Source organism: Podarcis erhardii (assembly GCF_964252035.2).
Source record: "Podarcis erhardii genome assembly, chromosome: 8".
Lineage (NCBI taxonomy): Eukaryota > Metazoa > Chordata > Lepidosauria > Squamata > Lacertidae > Podarcis > Podarcis erhardii.
In genome coordinates, this window is record NC_138499.1 from 35,363,461 (window position 1) to 35,384,260 (window position 20,800).

Below are 20,800 nucleotides of genomic sequence, written 5' to 3' on the forward strand. Positions count from 1 at the left end.
AGTGTTCAAATTCCTATTCAGCCATGACCTTGGGCCAGTCACTGTCTCTCAGCCTAACCTATCACACAAGGCTGTGGTGAGAATAAAATGGGAAGGGGGAAAACCATGTATGCCACCACCTTGAGCTCCTTGGAGTAAAGGTGAGAAATCTAATACATAAATGAACTAACAGAGAGGTACACTGACAAGACCTCTCTTTCCAGCAGATATTGATTTGTGTGGGTATCATGTCCAACCCTTAGCCAAGCAGGAGAACTTCTTGCCTATTTGTCTTGATACACTTCTTTGACCATAACAAGAATGTAGGTTTTGACCTTGTTGGGGTTGGGATTTTTCTGAGCTCTTGTCATGGTGGTCCCATCACTAGGGATTTAACAACGAGAATAACGTCATTAAATGGAATCTGTACACACCAAATGTCAACGTGGACCCTGCTCAGACAGCTTATTGCCTTTGTTTCCAACGAGTTGCTAAACCCAGCAAACAACTCAAAAGTCAAAAGAATAAAGTGCCTCCAACTCAGAGAAGATTAAAGAAGAACAAGTACATGTTGTACCTGAACGACTCTAGGGCATGAATTCCAGGAATTAGCATTAAGTAACAGGCTTTTCTTAGTCCAGGAATGTAATGTAATTCAAGGCTAGTGAGACAGGGGGAAATCTGCAGTGAATACTTGCTGATTTAGAAGGGAACTTCCTTGCAAAAGCGTGGTCTGTACAGACCAATGTTGCTCCCACATGTCATCTTGATTTGGTCCCATCTGTAAAAATCATAGCATAACTGTGGCATGAATGACTTTCATAAAGCTTCTGCTAGAATCTCAAGGAGCATAGCAGTCTTGCAACTCTCCCCCTACCACATCAATAGTTTATATCAGGGGTGTCCAACAATCTACTGCTGGTAGATCACGGGGTGTCCATGGTAGATCACTGGACCCACCCCCCAAAAGCACAACAACTTTGGTAAATCACTGCCAGTTTTAATAGTAGGAGTAGATCTCAGTCTCTTAAAAGTTGGATATGCCTGGTTTATATGAAGGTTTTTCCATTATGTTTATTTCAACACAGGAGAAAAAGGTAATATGGAAAGTTTGGATTGTGCTTTACAACAAAGCACAACTGTTAACAAAAATAAACTGTAAGCAAAGTGAGATTATTTGCAGGGATCCCTTACCTTTCAGTCTCTTGGGAGCAAGGTACAAATCCAGCAATGGGTAACGTCAGAGATGAAGAGCTTGCAAACCACAGCTTTGCAAAGATCAATTCTGGCTGCAGGACAGACCTACACACAGCAAAGATATTAAGTTAAAAGAGACTAACCAACCAATATTACTTATTAGCTCTTTAATCAACTTTTGTCCATATTTAGTATAGCCCTATTGAAAATTTGGTAAATTGGTTATTAATTTTGATAGCACCTTCAATGAACCAAGCACAGCCAAGTTCAGACTATTACTAGTTCTTAAAGAAGCCTATTCTTAAATACAGTGGTAACTCGGGTTAAGTACTTAATTTGTTCTGGAGGTCCGTTCTTAACCTGAAACTGTTCTTAACCTGAAGCACCACTTTAGCTAATGGGCCTCCTGCTGCCACCGCGCCACCAGAGCACAATTTCTGTTCTCATCCTGAAGCACTATTTCTGGGTTAGTAGAGTCTGTAACCTGAAGCGTATGTAACCTGAAGCATATGTAACCTGAGGTACCACCGTACCTTATCTCTGTTGGAATAAGCAACAGTCTTTAATTAATACTCATTGTACTGAGAGAAAAGGTCACCAAAAGGTTAATGATTCTATGCCCAGGAAGTTAAGTGTCCTTCTTGAGTTGTGAATTTAGTTTCTCTTTCGCCTTTACTCCTTGCTTATGCAGTAACCAGTAAAAGCTGATTACAGTGGTACCTCGGGTTACATACGCTTCAGGAAACCCAAAAATAGTACCTCAGGTTAAGAACTTTGCTTCAGGACAGAACAGAGAACAGAAATTGTGCTCCGGCGGCATGGCAGCAGCAGGAGGCCCCATTAGCTAAAGTGGTGCTTCAGGTTAAGAACAGTTTCAGGTTAAGAACGGACCTCCGGAATGAATAAAGTACTTAACCTGAGGTACCACTGTATAGGTTTATAGTTTATGCTTACAGCTGCACCTGCCTTCCTTGTGGTGAGTGAAAAACCTACTCTGCAACAACTATGTTTTTGTGTTCAATTAAAAGGCCTGAAATATCAAATCTGCGGGCTGGGGACAGGGAAACCTTCAGAGCGTTTATAACCAAAGTAATTTATAGTCAAAGAAAATCTATTTGGAATTTTGAAACGAATAAGGGTTAACTGCTAGGCACAGCAGCTCTTCAAAATTCATAGTCACATTAAGGCTATGTGCCCTGCTAGTTTTAAAGCACCTGACTGCATGAATAATACAGCAGTGGCTGAGCTGTGACACTTCTAGTGACTGAATGTAGTTCAAAGGTCTCAAAACAGCAAACAGACTGTCTTGTAAAACAGACTGTGCAAGTTCCAAAACCACAGAAATTACTGGCGGGAACCACAACATGCTGTCAACTTGTCCTGGAGATAAATGGGTGGGAATTTATCAGGCTACATTTGCAGTCTTCAGATACCAGCTTGTCTAATTGTTACTCGCCACACAGATTTGCAAACAAAGCAAGATTTTTTTCCAGTAAATGGAAGGGAGAACTGAAAACATCACCCCACTTCAAAAACCAGGAACTGAAACAATAAAGGGATGAATACACAACTGTGAAGGAAACTCACTGGATTTTTCAATTGTGTCAGTTTAACCTGATCATCAGCCCCATATTTCTAAAACTGAAAGTTTCAGTTTTCCTTGACCATGTGTGGATGCAGGCCAGTTTCCTGTGTGCATTAAAGTCCATCATCCAGCAGCAGACACATCAAAATCCCCACCCACCTCTTGCGAGCCAGCTGCTTGTCACTGTTGTTTGTGTATGTGCTCATCTTCCTACAGGAAGACTTGTCTCACACGTGTACTCAAACCAGGGATTAGCCAGTTACATAGCAGGAAAGGCTATGGCATCACCATTTCAACACAGGGGAACTTTACAGTTGCATGCTATTGTATGATTACTTAGTATAAACCTGTCCTGCCTTGCTATTGCTTCCCCCTGCACCTTTCGTTCTCCCTATGATGATTCTGCTGCCTAATGCAAATATTCCTCTTTGATTGAGACGCTAATCATTAAAGAGAGACCAGGAGTGTGTGCTTGTGTGTGTGAGAGAGTTTCTTGAGGCCTCTTTATTTTAAGAGTACATGTACTTAACATGATTTGCACTTGAACAAATGGTTATTTTCTGCAACCAGGAACGTTAATGGCCCTCCTGGGGAAAAAACATCACAGGAACCATGTAGTATAGGAAGCTTGTCTTGTTATGTGTTTGGGGTACTTTACAAGCTTTCCCACTTTTAAATTTAATTAATGCCTTGTTAAACTCATATAAACTTAAATAAATTCAATTTTAACTGGACCTTGGATTTATTGGCCCACCCATGCTTGCTCTATCTAATATGCTACTAGGAAGTTCGCTCTGCCTAATTAGTGGATTCCTCTAATAAAAGGATTTTAATTAAGCAGTCTAATGGTCTGACTAATTAGACAGTAGCAGCTATTTGACAGTGGGGCTCAAAGGCTACTCAGAAAGTACCTGGATAGGTTAAGGAATAAACCTACACTGTTCACTAAAGTGGTCTACTGGGGTAGGGAAAGGAAAATCAGAGTTACAGTAAATCCCAAAAGTAGACACCAATATTCCTCAAGCAGGACAAAGTGCACATTTTGTTAGTGGCAAGATCACAAATTGAATCAAAATAGCTACAAAGTGGAATGAGGAGAATCGTACACTAGCAGAAAGGAGTCTACACATTGCCTGAAAGTGTCCTACGTTTCTTTTGACGACCTTTTCTGGCTCACAGAGCAAAATAAATTATCTTCAAGGTCTAAATTATGCAAATAGCTAGTACATTCTGTTGCAGAGATAAGGACTGCCGAGTTCGAGGTCAGATAAAGAAGAAAGTGTCCTTGAGCATATGCAGAGCAACGTGCCACCACCGGCAAGTTGTAGGACTCTAACTATCATCATCCATCTCCATTGGCCATGCTGTCTGGGGCTGATGGGAGCTGAAGTAAAGCGACATCTGGAGGGCACCAGGTTCACTACCCCTGCTCTACTGACATCCAAGTGTTGGTGCTGACCTTTAAAGCCCTAAACCGTCTGGGCCAAGTATACCTGAAGGAGTGTCTCCACCCCAGACAGTGTCTCACTTAGCCCAGACACTGAGGTCCTCCTCCGAGGGTCTTCTGCTGGTTCCCTCACTGCGAGAAGTGAAGTTACAGGGAACTAGGCAGAGGGCCTTCTTGGTAGTGGCGCCCTCACTGTAGAACGCCTTCCCTTCAGATGACAAAGAACTATACAACTTTTAGAAGACATCTGAAGGCAACCCTGTTTTAGGAAGTCTTTTAAGTTTGATGCTTTATTATGTTTTATATATTCTGTAAGCCACCCATAGGGAAACCCAGCCAGATGGGTGGGGTATAAATAATAAATAATAATAATAATAATAATTACTATTATTATTAACCTACTGTTCATACTGTCCTCCCTTTGCCATGTCTAGTGGGAAATAAAGGCAAACAAACTGGGTACAACTGTTCCACAAACTTATATCAGTTTTCTATCCGTTTAACTCTTGGGGCTTCTCCCTAGAAGTCTTATAAATGTTTATTCATGGTGAGGGTGATAAGAACCCTCAAGTCTCTTTACTGCCAATCAGCCAACACAAAAAACCTGTTCATGGGAGTGACAAGCAGTGTAAATTAGGTCCCTCATAGCTCCTCTTCTTAAACTGCAGGTCTTTTCAACCAAAGGAAACTAAGTTGTTATATGGCTTTATGGACTCTTGTTTCAATGCTTCACCCCCATCCTAGGTTGGCCCCAGTGTACTGCTAGGACGAAGCCATGAATATTACCAAAGAACTACAGTTCCCAGGATTGGGAATGACAATTAAAGCTGGTAGTGTAGATAATCAACCTTCCTCCTCACACTAGATAGCTTCATTTCCTTTTACAGTGAGAGCTAAATTGAAAATTACATGGGGAACATGTGAGCCACTCTTCCAACTTTTTGTGTTAAATGAAAAGCAATACCAAATGCTGTGATGAGAGCACAGGAATGGCAGGTGGGCAAGGGCTTGGAATCAGGGCTCGGAACCCGTGGCCCTAAAGAGGTTGTTGGACTCCACCTCCGTTCATCTGTGACTTCTGCTGTCTGAGACTGATGGCATTTGGGACTTCAAAAACATCTGGAGACCAGGCCTTCCCCATCCCTAGCTAAAATCTTTCCCTTCTAGCCACTGGTCTGCTAAATATTCCCACTGGTATCTTTTCTTCCAGAAGGGGCAAAATAATGACAGGCCACTCTTGGAGGATGATCTGTCCCCACAAGACTTTTCTAAGGTTCTCAAGGCATGATGACTGGCTATGGCATGAACACAAGCGCATGTCTCCAAACTCACATTATTTGCAAACCTCTGAAATGTATGCCAATAGGACTTACATACATAGAATCATGTTTGAAAGTGTCACTGTATGGTTGAGGCAGAATTTTGGTCATCTTAATCCTCATGAAGATAGCATGAGATCAGAATTAACGGATTCCAGCACAGCTGGGAAAGCATTCCAGGAGGGGTGGTGCACAGCCAAAGGCATTTTAGAAAAATGTCTAAGCAAATAAATAGGAGTTTATAGAGCGGTATGAATGTGAACTACTTCATATCCCATATCCAGTAGGTATTGGTGACATTTGTATAAATAAATTCCAATAATGGTTGCAACAACAGTATGTTTAGGTGGGTGGGAGGGAGAACGTTTGTGCATGGGGAGGGTAGCACTGCATTTCCCAGATCCAAACACGAAGTCTCCAAGTGGAGGGAAAATGAGATATTCCTGCAAGAGAGGCTAGAAAGAAGATGTCAGATGTGCACAGCAGATTACTACCAGATGTGCATTTGCTGCACAAAAACGGCTTCTGTGAGAAGACCCTCGTTTGGAATGCCCAGCCGAGAGACAAGAATATGACAAATAGTGCGAGATAGTATGTGACATCTCTGCCAGAAAGAACACTCAGCTGCCAGTTTTGCCCTTGGACTGCAGACACAAAGGGATAGGAAGTATACTCTGAATCTTTTCCATCAGGCAGAAGACTAAAGGCTGCTGGGTTGTCTGAGGTTTGTGTATGTATGCACATATAGCATTATTATTTATTGCTTGAAAGCTGGCTTGAGAACCATTTAATTGAAGGGCAGCTTATAACTTTTCAAAACAAACAAGAAAGTAAAGAGAAAATCTAGATAGCAAAAATAAGTGGAATTTTATTTATACATACATACATACATACATACATACATACATACCCAGCCCATCTGGCTGGGTTTCCCCAGCCACTTTGGGCAGCTCCCAAAAGAATATTAAAAACCGGATAAAACATCAAATATTAAAAACTTTCCTAAAAAAGGTTGCCTTCAGATGTTTTCTAAAAGTCAGATGGTTGTTTATTTCCTTGACATCTGATGGGAGGGCGTTCCACAGGGTAGTTGCCACTACTGAGAAGGCCCTCTGCCTGGTTCCCTGTAGCTTCACTTCTCGCAGGGAGGGAACTGCCAGAAGGCCCTCGGAGCTGGACCTCAGTGTCCCGGCTGAACAATGGGGGTGGAGACGCTCCTTCAGGCAAGAAATTGAGGACAGTGCTCTCCTCTTAGTCCATCTAGTTAAGTCAACTAGAAATTTAACAAGTTAATATATTAGTTGGAATTCCCATGTTTCCACTTGTGGTTTTCTGAAAGCCACTAAAAAACAATGTGGGCAATTCACAGGGGTCTTTGTCACGCGACTCCATGCAGTTCTTCCTTCCACTCTTTACAAGGAGTAGCACATTTCAGTGGATTGAATCACAACAGATTGAATCACAAGTAACCACGATAATGCTGCATGTCTGAATTATTTAACATCAGGTTTTCTAAATGTAGCTTCACTGAAGACTGGTTAAAAAAAAAAATCAGTGTCACAAACTGCACAGATCCAGCCCTGGACATCTGTTAGGGATTACTACAGAAGAAAAAGTTAATTGAATAATACAAAACACTATACTGAACAGGGATGTCTATCCACAAAGAGTGAGGAATGAGTATGAGTTAATTTGTTCGCATATGCATACCCATCATAGAAGGCCAGAAGCTGCCTTATGCCAGGTCAGATTATTTGTTTGTCTAGCCTACTATCACTCTGGGTCACAGCAGCTCTTTCAGATCAAAATGATCAAGGGTCTGGAGCAAAAGGTGGTGCATTCCTGCTAGAATAATATTTTCTAAGGAATGCTAAAAGCTTTCTCATTACATTATGTACAAAAGTAAATATACTGACTTTTTATGTTCTCCTAAACAATGCTGTTCTGAGTTCTGAATGGGAATAGGAAAAATTCACCCTTGAACTAACTACCACCAAGGAAAATGCAAACACATTGCTCTTGTTTAAAAATTTTAAAGGCTCTGCTTTCACAAAATCAGCATTTTGGATTTCCCAAAACGAAACAACACCCTTTGAAGTGGAGTCAACAGAAGCTTATCAGTGTCCACATTGCAGAGGCATCAGTTTATAAAATCCTGTTTTTGAGGCATATCTGCCAGCATTCTTACCAACGTTACACCAAGTTTTAATTCAATGAATCACCAGAAGTGTTTTTTAAAAACAAAACTTCAAAGAGAAACGGGCAGGCATGATTAATTATAAAACAGCAATCAAAACACTGAACTAGCAGCTCTCAAACACAAGCTGTGAATTAAGTAAATTTGGGAGGTTCTCTCACTGCAACTTACGAACTGTGCATTTTTAAATTATGCTTTCTTATTTTTGAACAGATGTTGCAAGCCTCATCTCCACTATCTAGAAAGCTTGCTTTTGTCAAGGTAAAATTAAAAAAGCATTAGAAGAAACTTTTGATGCCCCATGAATACAATTTACTGTTACTGTATAGTTAAAAAAAAAATGGTTTAGTTTAACCCGGATAGACCAAATTTAGTGAGAACTGTTGAATGAAGCACCTCTTTTCACTAGGAAGATTCACAAGCCTAGCACTGAAAAGTTGGCAAGGAGGGCACCAGGTCAAGACTTTCCTCTTCTCCCAGGTATCTGATTGCGCTGATCTTTCTTTTTTTATAGTCATGGGGCTGTTTGTTGGCTTTGTTGTGTTTATGGTGAGCATGCTGAGGTTGTGGGATTTTAATTGTCTTTGTATTAAGTGGATACATGGATATTTTAGTCATTGTTCCTTGTTGTTTTTTCTTTGATATATTATACTGTATTTGTTTATACCGCATTTCTGCTTCAAGTTGCCTTGAGGCTTCTTGGCATAAGGCAGTGAAGACAGAACAACAAACAACCCTTTAAAGATGACACAGTCGCTGTGCTAAGTGCTTTCCCCATGGGCCCACCTGTACCATCTAAAGGCTGTCAGCCACATGGATGAAGCACGTTGTGGGGGTATTTTTCTGTGGTATCTTCTCCCCACTGGAAGGAACCCTACAATCAAGCCCATGATGTGGTTAGAAGCTTTTAAATACAAGAGAAGCACCACAGGGCAGCGGTGGAGGAATCCGCTTGGGCAGTGCCCCCAGCAGCAGGGAAAGCCACCCATAGGGGCATGGCACACTACAGGGCCTCCGGAGTCTGCCTGCCTTCTCCCACTCAGCTGTCCTACAGCTGGGGGGGGGGAGGCAGCGGGCGGACCATTTGGATAGTGAAGAGCCTGCATGCTCCCAAGCCACCACATCTCTCCCAGGAGAGACGCATGGCTCATGCACACTGGAGGGCCTGCAGTGAGTGCCGCCGGCCTTTTGTCCCCCCTCAGTGGTGACACCCAGGTCGGACCACACCAACCGCACTCCCTTCCTCCGCCTCTGCCATAGGGTTGTTGATGTTTCTCATTTTTCCAGACCTAAAGGTATCTGCAGCAATTTGTCAGCATTTTAGTCAGCTTATTTCTCCTGACAAACACATTTTTGTCTGCTGTTTTAAATAATGCACACATTGTTACTAGCAATTCTTCCTAATATAATGCATTCTGTATGTTATTTTTACTATTGTATACATTTTTATGCACAGTCCCCCTAATGTAAACATTTTTGTAAACATCGGTTGGAGAGCTGCATTGCACAATTTGGATAAGTGCAAATTTTGAAGGTGCTTCAGTTCTCATAATGTTTTAGAAACTACAAATTTGAAAGATCTAGGTTTCAATGCAAACTGAATCAAATTTCTCCTCCATCCCTAATTCTAATCTCCCCTCCCTTTTATGCGCAGGAAGAGATTGAATTAATTGCATTGCAACGCAAATCTTTTACTGGGTCACCCAAGCACATATTACATTGCTACAAACATGCAGAATCCAACATTAATAAGATATATTCTAACCTAGCAACGATAAATGCAGTTTCTTTTCAGACTGCTGAATGCTAAGAAAACAGCTTTCCCCACAGCTTTTTTGTAAATATCATAATCAGTGTTTCCTTTTTACTCTAAGAATGGTATTTGGAAGAGGGGGTAACTATCCTGATGCTTTTGATGTGCCACTACATTTGCCAAGGTTGATAAGCAGCGATGAGAGCAAGCTGCACGGCAGCCTCTTTTGCTAGTTATGCAACTGCCCTGTTTTAGGTACTGCAATATTTATGAAAGCCCCCAGTACATTTTTTTATGCTGTTGTCTGAAGCGCAATGCATTGCTTCTGCATCTCTCCATTGAAAAAATCAAACCATCTCCATAACTCAAAATATAATTTGGGTGCCGTCTGCAGTACATATGACAAAAGCAATAAATTAGTAAAGTGGGGAAATGTCAACATAAGTATGGTGACAGGCAACGAAACAAAAATCTGAAAAATTGCACTGACACAGCAATTACCAACACTTGAAGCTTTTCTTCAGGAGAAAATGTGCTTGACATTTACAGCAGTTTGGCCAGAAATGAAAAATGAAACTTAAGGACCAAGTGTATGCTAGAGACTGGGAGCAGGATCCAACCCAGACAAGCAGCTCACTGTTCCCTGCTTCCTACCTATTGTTAGACCTTGTGACAATTTAAAGGAAAGCACTTTTCACAGAAGAAAACTGGAAAATATGATTGCAATTCTAAGCATGCTTACTTGAACAGAGTGTTAAAATAAACATGGATTTTCCCCCCAGAAAGAATTGGCCCCTAGAAGCGGCTTCCTCTGGCACCAAAATCTCTCCTGAGGTTCAGGGGGTCTTAGCTAGGACGGGACTACTTTGGGTTACAGAAGAGACTGATGGCAGCTTTAAATGCTTCCCTGATGGGGTTGATTTTTTTTAACGTTCTGCATTTAGAGAACTAACATATCAGGTATAAAGGGTTCTAGCCAAGCTCCCTTACTTTTACAAGTTGGGAAAGTGGGAAGGCGAAGGGAAAGGAGGAGTTATGCTTTCAAATGTTTTCTCGCTTCAGTTTGAGTCTTTTAGTTATCAGCCGTATTTCTGGCACAATTAAGCAGAGGAATGTGAGCACTGTTGCAGAAAACAGCAGCACGCAGCACCAAACAGTTGGCAATAGGATCAATCCTGTTTTTAGAGAAGAATGGATGGTTCGGTGAAGCCATCTGTGCTCTCCCATCTGAACAGACAATTGGCACAATTGCCAGGAGCCTGCTTGGGACTTCACATGAATATTGCTGGTTTCTCAATCAAGTTTTTTTTCTTCCACTCAGGAAAACATGCATACACCACCTGTTTGCAGTTCCTTATCCATCTAGGAACACGTGCAGAATTTTAGCTTCCCAACGTTTATCACCCTAACTAAAGTGAAGCGGAAAAATGAAGCAGTTGAATGCTAACTTAGAATGCCAGTTTAAAACAGTCTCTCATCACAATTACATACCACCACCACCCCACATGCACAAACACTGTGCATATCATAGTACCTAATAATGTACTGCTAAATCAGTAGGCATTATCCCGAGCATAAAACACTTAATTTCTCTGATGCATTCCCTCTCTTTGGTATTCAGTTTCTAAACCACGTTCTTGAAATTATATTAATGAATTCAGCTTAGCAGAGAGCACTGTGAGGTCTGTGACTAATACATTCACCTGTGAGAAGACTGGTTACATTTGTCAAAGATGACATCGTAAACTTAACTTTGCAACATTTAACTCTGGTTGAAAATCTTAGCTGTTATCAAAGTTTGATCAAATTTGCTAATACAATGGAACCTCGGTTTTCAAACTCCTCCGTTGATGAATGTTTCGGAACTCAAACGCCATAAACCCAGAAGTAAATGCTTCTGTTTTCAAACACACCTCGGAAGTCGAACTTCCAAAGTGGCTTCCTTATTGAGTTTATTCGTATTAATTTTTCCATTTTGAGGCTTCTATATTGAGTTTTCGGTTTTCGAATGTTTCGGAACTCGAACAGTTTTCTGGAACGAATTACGTTCAGAAACCGAACATACACAAAATAATAAATATATTTCTCATTCCTGTTTCTCACTAAACAATGTGCATATGTAAGAAGAATCACTCTAGGGTAGGAAATTGATTGAGTAAACTAAAACCACATGGTCTTATGTGCTAGAAGATGCAGTATTATAACACTGCATAATGTTTCTGTATTTCTAAAGGAAGCACCATTGCTCCAAGTTACTTGACATGCATATTCCAGCACTTAGGAAATTATATTGGGCAGCCTTCCCTTAGGTGGTGTCGTCCAGATGTTTTGGACTACAACTCCATTCAGCACAGTTGTGCTGGCTGAGGCCACTGGAAGCTGCACTGCAAAAAGATCTGGAGAATGCCTGCTAAGTGAAGGCTGATCTTGTGAAATCACTTTGATGCGTCTGGGTCTCCCTGTTCTTTCGCCCGAAAAGGCGTAGATACTGAGGTCCCTTTCCGACGCCGCTGGATATATTTCGGCTCAGGGTCTTTTAGGGGTCGCGTAGCCCCAGAAATCCCTCCAACAATCGCTCCTACACGGAGCACCCACGGAGCACGTCCATTGCGGGGAGAGGTAAAATCAGAAGTCTCCTGTGAAATCACTTTGATAGGAGTGAAACTATTGATTAATTCAGCTGCCAGCAATCAGCCAGGCTTTAGGGCTACACTGCTGTAAAGACATCATCTAACAGGCACAGAGTGCTCCTCAATTTCAAAGCTGTCCCCTCAATGCAAGCAAGGAAGCAGCTCAGTTTACACAAGGGAAAGCAAACTGACTTGCCTCTTCTACTAAATGGGGTGCATATATTTTAGTTTTTAATGTTTCTAAAAACTCATGATCTTTTCACGTAAAACTATAAGCTGTGTGTCTTTTCATTTGTTTTGCATTTCTGCAGCCATATTGGGAATATGAATTTACAGTTGTCGTTTTTTAAATGGCTGCCTTTCTTCTGTCCCACAGTGGCCATGCTCCAGCATATGCTGAAAAATGAGAGGAGTACAAATACACTTTTAAGGTGAAGGCAGAAAGAACATCTGAGAAGAACATGCGAAGCTGTCCCCACTCCCCAAGGACTTAGCCCTGGAGGTAGAATAGGATTTAAAAATGGCAAGGGTGCTCCCAAATCAGACCCATTGCTCTAAAAATATTATGTCTCTCTTCAGCTCTGGTGTCATGTGTGACCAGACCTTCACTCCTGCTTGTTAACACAATGCCTAAATTAGAAATTTAAGTAAGTGCTAATGCTTTCTTCTTTGCAGCTGAAACAGAGGAATTAAAGACAAGACTTAAATTACAAGACAAGTTCCAAATATTACAATGGCTGGGTCTCTAATCAGAGCAGTAGCACTCAGGCACATTCATGAGCTGTAAAGATGGGTTTCAGATTCCCACATTCAAGTGTTTCTTGTGCTCCAAGCTCCATACACTGAGTAAAGTTTTGAAAAGGGATGCCGGCTGTACTCATGAAAGCTCCTCCCTGTGAGCAGGAATGCTGCTCTCCCTTGAGACCTTCACTCAATGCACAGAGGTTGGGCCCAATGTTGGAGATGGCACCACTGGTCCAACACCTGAAGGCTACAGGTTCCCTACTCCCTGCCATAAAGAGACTAAAATAAATTGTAAAATATACATAAAAGGCAAGAAAGAAATAGGGAAAATTAATAAATTTTAGGGACTGAAGTGACAAGCAAAACAAGTACTATATGATGCAAGGTATTAAATGCACGATCTTCTACAAAATTCAGAATTGTGTGCCCGCAATACAAAGAGAATTCTGCTCTTTATAAAACAGAAATAGACCTCATGTAAGCACTTATATAATACTTTCAAAATACTCCCCACTCCACCCCATAAATACCACATGTGCTTCTGCTGCAGTCAAGCACCATTTGCCTGGAGATAGTAATTTTACCATAAAGATTACTATATAATTACTATGTGTCAATGACAAGACACTGCTAGATTTAAAACTGAGATGGTGCATCGTGGAACACTAACACAATCATTTCACGTAGGCATTGTAAAAAGCCAAAATTTGTTTGGTAGGCCATCTTGTGGCTACAACTCCAGTGCAGAGAGGTACTTATCTCTGCCTAAAGCAGGGGTAGCTAACTCCCAATTTTGGGGGGGGGGTGATAGTCTTGATACAGCAACCTAACCAATCTATTATGACCTCCTCAACACCCCACCAATTATGGCAGGTACAGTGAAAAAATAAACTGAAGTAGCCTCAAAGCTTGGTGTCATAGGGATCTGGGAAGTTTACAGTTAAATTGCAGAAAATGCCTGAAACGTTAAAGTTTGACTAATGCAGCTACTCCTCTAGAAACTGAGACTTCTAAGTTTCAAAAGCCTATTTGCCAGAAAGCACAGAGAGTATGGGTGGTTTTTCTAAAAAGAAAATATTAAGTTAAAAGCCCCATTGGGTGGGGTACTCAGAGTTAGTCATGTAATTTGAGTTTAGATCGTGACTTATTAATGTATCAAATAGCAAATATTACATCAACACACATTTTAAACTGCTTCTAATGATACAAGGTGCAGTCATGCTACTATCACTCTTAGAAGCAACTCACGTGTGCTCAAGACTAGTGTGCTGAAATAAGATAAAAGTGGGACAAAGTGTTCCTGTTCATTAAAGGGCTCTGAAATCACCTCTGTTTCATCTCAGGAGAAGTGACTGATATATTTACAGAGTTATCTGTAACACACAGAGATGGGGTAGTGTGAACTTATGAAACATCAGTTGTGGAAAATGTAAACCAACTCTCATGATCACTTTAAAACAAACAGTAGACTTCAGGCATGAAAAATAATTTGGGTAACTCTAGGGACCATATGATGGACAAATAAAAGAAGGAAAATGGGAGGGGGAGAACTTGGTAGATCCAAAACAATGAGTAGTGAGAGAGAGAATTTAGTTCCTGAAGAAATCTCTCTTTCTTTATTTCCTGTGTGAGGGACATTTCATCATAACTTACCAAGAATAAAATGAAACGAACAAAAAACTTCACACCCTTACTTCTTATTTTTTTATTAAAAAAAACGCATTTCTAGTCTACAAAGAGAATAAACTGAGGACCTACAATCTGGCACCTAATTATCTCGCATATAATATTCTCTTATAAAAAGACAGAAGCTTACAGCTACTGTAGCAGAGAAGATTCCAAACTGTAGTCAAGTCTGGATATGCTCAGACTTGAACTTGAAAAATTAAGTTGAACCAAAAAGAATGCAAAAGTAAGTAGGAAATCTTGCAACCTATTGAGTTTATGATAGTAACAAAATGGTTCTCTCTTTAATGCTCAGCTGTGTACTAGAAATTCTAAATAAAAAGGAATCTGGGGGGGGATGATAATTAGGTTTAGATCATTTTTTAAAGATATATAGCTTTCCAAAAAGATCAGAAACTTTAAAGGTTTGCTTATTTGCTTTAGACAGTTATAAAAGGATACTGAAAGTTCATTCTCATGACCATATTGATATGATGGTGATGTTGCAAAGGCACAGCTAACTGGCCTTTGGCCATGGTAATTAGCCATTTGTTTGCTTCAACATGGCAAGATCTCAGCTCCCTACACCTCCTGGTTGAATCCATCTTCTAAAAACTGTTGTCAAAAAAACAGTTACTCCACTAAAAATAAACCCTCAATGCCCCAAATGCCATTACATTAGGAGGCTGAACTTTGTGTTAAAGTAATTATGAATTATGCAGATGGTGGTCAAATACGCTTCTGTGGAGGCATGCTACATCTTAGTAGGATTTTCCATTATCTTGGTATCACAGATAGCTCTTTACTCCCCAAATCCACTCTGAATATCGCTTCACAAGTAAAATATGAGAATGCTTGAAATTTATGCCAGCCCTGTAGGGCAACCACTGAAATTCCACAAGCATCTCCAAATAGGTTTGCATTGCCAAGAAATGCCATCAGAGTCAAAACAAGGTGATAAGGAAATCTTACTCCAGAATATAACAAATGAGGCCTTTACAATAAATGAAGTCAAGCTGTACTTGAATACCTCCGGATAGATCTAATCAGACCTCCTTTGCACTAAGGAGTGACTATTCATCACTTTGAGACAGTGTCAGCCCCAATGAGCTGAGAATCTAGCAACCCATTCAACTTCTTTAGTCTACTGTTGCAAGTTCCTATCCATTTTAAATTTTCAACTCATGCTATGAGATGAGGGGGAAAACTTCCTCAGCTTCCTACTGTTCCCAATTTATAAGGTTGGCCTAGCAAACCTAGTATATCCAACCCGTCTTTAATATTTAAGAAGTCAAAATTCACACGCAGATTAGGAACAGAAGACAGATAATTTAAAGGCTCACTCCAAAATCAGTATTATTAATGTAGGGCCAAACTAGATGCCCATACATTTATAAGGGAGAAAGCTCCATACAATATATACTGAAATCCAGAATTCAGGTGATTCAAAATGCAAGTCAGGCTGTTGGATCATGTTTTAATCCTATTTGCTATCCTTGAAGTTAACTTGTCCATGTTGTATCTGACATACTTGCAACTCTGACAGCCATATAAATAGTGGAACTAAGGGGCAGAGATGGGGCAGGCCGCATCACTGCTCCCTGATCCTAACTCCTCATTGGCCTTGAATGCTTTTGCCTGGTTTAAATGTGCCCTTGAACTCTGTCATGAATTTTTGTGTAGAAAGAAACCTACTGTACCAACATAAAATGAACATTTGTTGCTCTGCCTGCTTTTGCTTCTGGCCCAATCCACCACTGGCATGTGGCCCCCAAAAGGTTGCCTAGAAAGGAATGTGGTTCCCAGGCTGGAAAAAAATTCCCCACCCCCGGTGCAAAGCATAGGCTACTTCCATTCCCACTTTATAGATGAACAGAACAAACAGGTGTTTTAACACAGTTTCTCCATGTCTAGTTTGGCTCTCACCTAAATAGATGGCTGCATAACTCACTCCCTTGCCTCAATGTTGTTATACCAATACACACACATGCAGAAACTGGACACTCAACATACCTGCTTCTCACTTTTGCAGCCATAGTTGTGCAAGAATGCAATTGTCTGTGATTGATCAACTTGCACAGCCTAGGAGACTGTCAATTTCTGTTATAAGCTCGAATAGTTTTAGCCCAAATTTAGTTTTAACTTTCAAGTTTGTTTTTCAGTATCTACCAGGAGAACAGTGGATTTGCAAACAAGATTAAAAAGAGTTGCTTACCAGGGTTTGACTTGGGGATGAGCAGCTTTCCAGCACTCTACAAGTACAAGGGCACCACTGTTTTCATCCAAATGTAAAATAATTCTGGGATTCATAGCCATGCCAGCCTAAACTTTGCTCTGAAGAAAGTCTTTGTTTTCAAATAACATCAGTGTTTGGCAGCAGATGAGTGCATGAAGAATCCTATTCATCTGCTATGTAACGTACTAACAACCCTTCTTTTAAAAATGGAGGCACAATTCCTCCCTTCCCCTTTATACACACTCCGGTTCCAGTGCAATGCAGAATATTATTACGGATTAAAAATGCTTTCCTGACAACTCAGTAAATTACAGAAAAATGTCTATGTCCTATTGCTCTTTTCTCTCTACAGCTATGTTAGTGCTTTGTAAATCCCCTCGGTAAAATCCATATGTAGAGTAGATCCACTGAAATCAATTGACCTAAGTATCTGAAACCCACTGATTTCAATTAGTCTAATAATAATAAATAATATTTTTTATAATTTGTACCCTACCCATCTGACTGGGTTGCCCCAGCCACTATGGGACACTTCCAACAAATATAAAAGCATAAAACATCAAACATTAACAACTCCCCTATACAGGGCTGCCTTCAGATGTCTATTTTAAGTATGACTAATGTTGGATATCACCCATTGTAAGCTACTTAAGTATTTACTTACACTCCTGTCTAGAGCCCACTTACCTGAAAGCCATCTCCTGTCTTCACTAACTAAAATTACAATGAAGGAGGTTGTGGACAGAGGCAGTAAGACATCAACTGCCTCTTCCACAAGAAATTTGTCGGGGTTCAAACAGAAAAAAGAAGAAGTAGAGGAGCAACAATTTTTACATAATTAAAAATAGCACTGTAGATTAATCAGATTCAGTTTTCAGCTGGCAGCAGCAAATACGTCCTCTGGGCAAATGATTTACTGTGTATATCTTAATGTTCCACATTCCTTCCCCCTGGAAAATTGGATAACATTTAGATACTTAGATATAATCCACAATAGCTTATAGGTTGCTTTTAAAAACCAAATGCGCCGGCGTAGTAGCAAGCTTCCAGCAGCAGGAAGCTTTTATAGTCATTGCAACCTGTGTCACTGCATACCTAGTTGACAAGCTGCCTGTTTATTTCAATAAAACTTCAGAACCATCAGGGTACATCTCACCTCAGTGAGGAAAACATGCTTCTTTTGCCAGGCTTTGGGAAGTGAAGAGGTGTAGTATTTCTGAGGGCAGCTTTTTATCATACCCTCTGCTGTTTTATGTTATTTCAGGGCTCATCCACACTTGCACTTGTTCTAGGCATGGGTCTGAGAGGTCTTTGTTTTGTCCTGAGGGTTGACCTTTGTTCTGATTCAGTGGTAAACAGCAGGTTTTCCTAGAGAAAGCAGTAGGAGAAAAGAAAAACCTCTCAGACCCATGCCTAGAAATCATAGAACAAGCAGAAGTGTGGATGAGTCCTTAGTTTACGCTGTTTCTATTTTGTGCTGAAGTTTTAATCATTTTTAAGACTCTGCATTGATGTGTTTTGATATGTTGTGCACCACCTGGTGTAGTATAGTGAAGGGCAGTATAGCGACACCTACATAAATACTCACTCTCCTTTACACACACAAACTCACCACAATTCATTTGCAACCCAACCCAAAGAGCAACAGGATTTGAAGTTGGCATGCATGCACTGACACATTTTTAACTGCTTCCTCGATCCTTTTAGTTGCCACATCTTTGCTATGTAGGCACCAAGGAAAGGGTGTGATACATCTTAAGTTTCTGGAGGGAGCTTAAACACACACAAGACGTTGAAAAGGACTTCCTACCCACTTTGGCATGCATCCTTCTACTGTCAGCCCATTTCTCTACTCCAGCAGGCCCTGCTCATTTGGCGATTCAGATGCAGCTCCCAACCAGAAATCCAAACTTTTATCCAACCTTTCCCATAATTTCTACATGCTAGACTCATTATCCTCTTCACTGCTTTTTGTCTGCAGAGTCCATATGGGCCCTGGAGGAGCCATTGCAGGTGGGGCTGCATTAACCATTGCCCCAGAGTTTCAGCCAAAAAAGCAAGGGCCTGTATTGTATTTACTGCTGGACGAGAGAACAGTGTCCAGGGGTAACACAGGATGCCATTCCATTGACATGTGAGGCAGGAAGTGAGAAGAGCTGTGCCCATAAGGCTCCTCCTATTCCCCAAGCAGCCACTACAGACCCCTGGTGTTTAAAAATGCTAAGGTGTGTAATCAAAATCATAGGTCTTGAAAAGAATGCCTTAAAACCCCAAGTGTTAAACTGACATATTTAAGGGCGTGGAGGAAGCAGGCTTCCAGGTTTGAGGCAGCTGCACAGCCCACTCAGTCAATTGTAAGGGCTGGAATTATATTTTCCCTTCATGAACAGTTGCTTCCTGTGCAGCCGCAATAAAAGTCCAAGACTAAAGCAACCCTAATTCGGAACCAGGTCTGCTTAAAGCCACAGCAGATTTCATTCAAAAGATGAATTGCTAGAACAATAAGAAAACCTTGCCTCTCAGAGCAGTTTCATACAATGGCCCACCTGCTTTGCTTATTGCACAGTAAACAGTAAGGGAGAGCAAGCAGCTAACATGCCAAAACTTGAAGACAGTGAAGAGGACACAGAGATTTTACCTCAAACACCAAATATTTTCATTGTCTTCCTCTACAAATCAGTTCAGTTCAGTGTTATAGTAAAATCACAAAGCTGAAGGATTAGACAGGGTTCATGAACAGCACCCACTGCTCCCAGCCCAGTACAGGGACCCAGTTCACATGCAACCTGCAAAACCATGAGTTTGTGTGAATGACCATGATTTGGTTTACTGTTACATCCAAAACCTTGTTCATGGTTTGTGTCACTCTACACACTCCAGGGCCTTTACTCCTTGTGGTTCATCTCAGGGAGACAAGCCACAACTCTAGGTTTGGATGTAATGCTAAGTCAAACCATCGCTTTGCCCTGGGTGCATACATACATACATACATACATACATAGTTCTATTTGTATGCCGCCTTTCCACAGCAAACCATGTTGAAGGGGGCTTACAACATGCAAAATGCAACATAACAAAAGTAGTCATAAACAATAAATATAACATTTTTAAAATACACAGCCAAACTAAACAATTTACACATAAATCACAACTAAATCTAAACTATAGATACTAGAAAGAAACAACAGCAACAACCTGCCACCACCAAAAAACCCCAACAACACCGAGGCATAGCAGCAGTAGCACCGGGCTCTGTGAGTCCACCAAATATTTGCTCATTTGTGCAGAGCCTCCGTTTGACTTAGCTTACATGTTAACTGAGCATTATGTTCTCAGCTTAACACCTGATTTTGTGATGTGTGAAGACTAAAGTCTTCACCGAAATACCGCAGGAGACCCTGCTAGATAGAAATAGCCATCTGAAATCACTGAACTGAAAAACAGGATCCTCTGCCTAGAATTACTAGGTACAATTAACATGAACCAAGTAGCCTGTATTCTTCTGTAACACCACTTTCATTGGAGCACAGCAGGTCTTTACCCCTCACTGACCACTTGGAGACTGAACTTTTATGCACCACTTGTTTCATCTCAGTATCATATACCAAATATTTTAAATGAATTTAAAGAAATATAAAAAAAAAAGTAAGGGCTTTATTATTTATTTTTTAAAATGTCTTTTTAAAATTTCTTTAATCTATCATAGTAGATTGTGATGATTAGCTCAGTTTTCTTTTAAATTTTGTGCACAAGAACCATTTCATGTAACCCAAGGCAAACCCTTGGCAGCGCCATACAGTAATGTTGCCATACGCCATTTCTCCTCAGGCAACAAGTCTCACTCATGTTATATATACAGTTATTGAAAGAAAATCTGCACGGTTTCAGGGCTAGCCTGATCATACAATTAAATATAGCAGTTACAAAGCCAAAGGGGGGGCGGGCTGCCATGGAAACCACATCCCTTACAACATTTATTTATTAGCATTTACATCCCACCTTTTCCTTCACAGAGCTCAAGGTTCTCCTTCTCATTTACTCCCCACAA

General features: G+C 40.7%; 1 protein-coding gene across 8 annotated transcripts in view; it reads right to left on the bottom strand.

Annotated features, from left to right (window-relative positions):
- The window catches only part of LOC309348747 (serine/threonine-protein kinase Sgk3), a 49,246-nt gene that overhangs the window by 22,654 nt on the left and 5,792 nt on the right, over positions 1 to 20,800 (bottom strand). For 5 of the 8 annotated variants that reach the window (XM_081874454.1, XM_081874455.1, XM_081874460.1 and 2 more), the window contains exon 2: positions 1,174 to 1,281. The gene's annotated coding sequence lies outside the window, so the exon portion shown is untranslated. Of the gene's footprint in view, positions 1 to 556; positions 655 to 677; positions 761 to 1,173; positions 1,282 to 20,800 lie in introns of those variants that run through there. The other 3 variants (XM_081874457.1, XM_081874456.1, XM_081874458.1) reach the window with 2 other exon arrangements.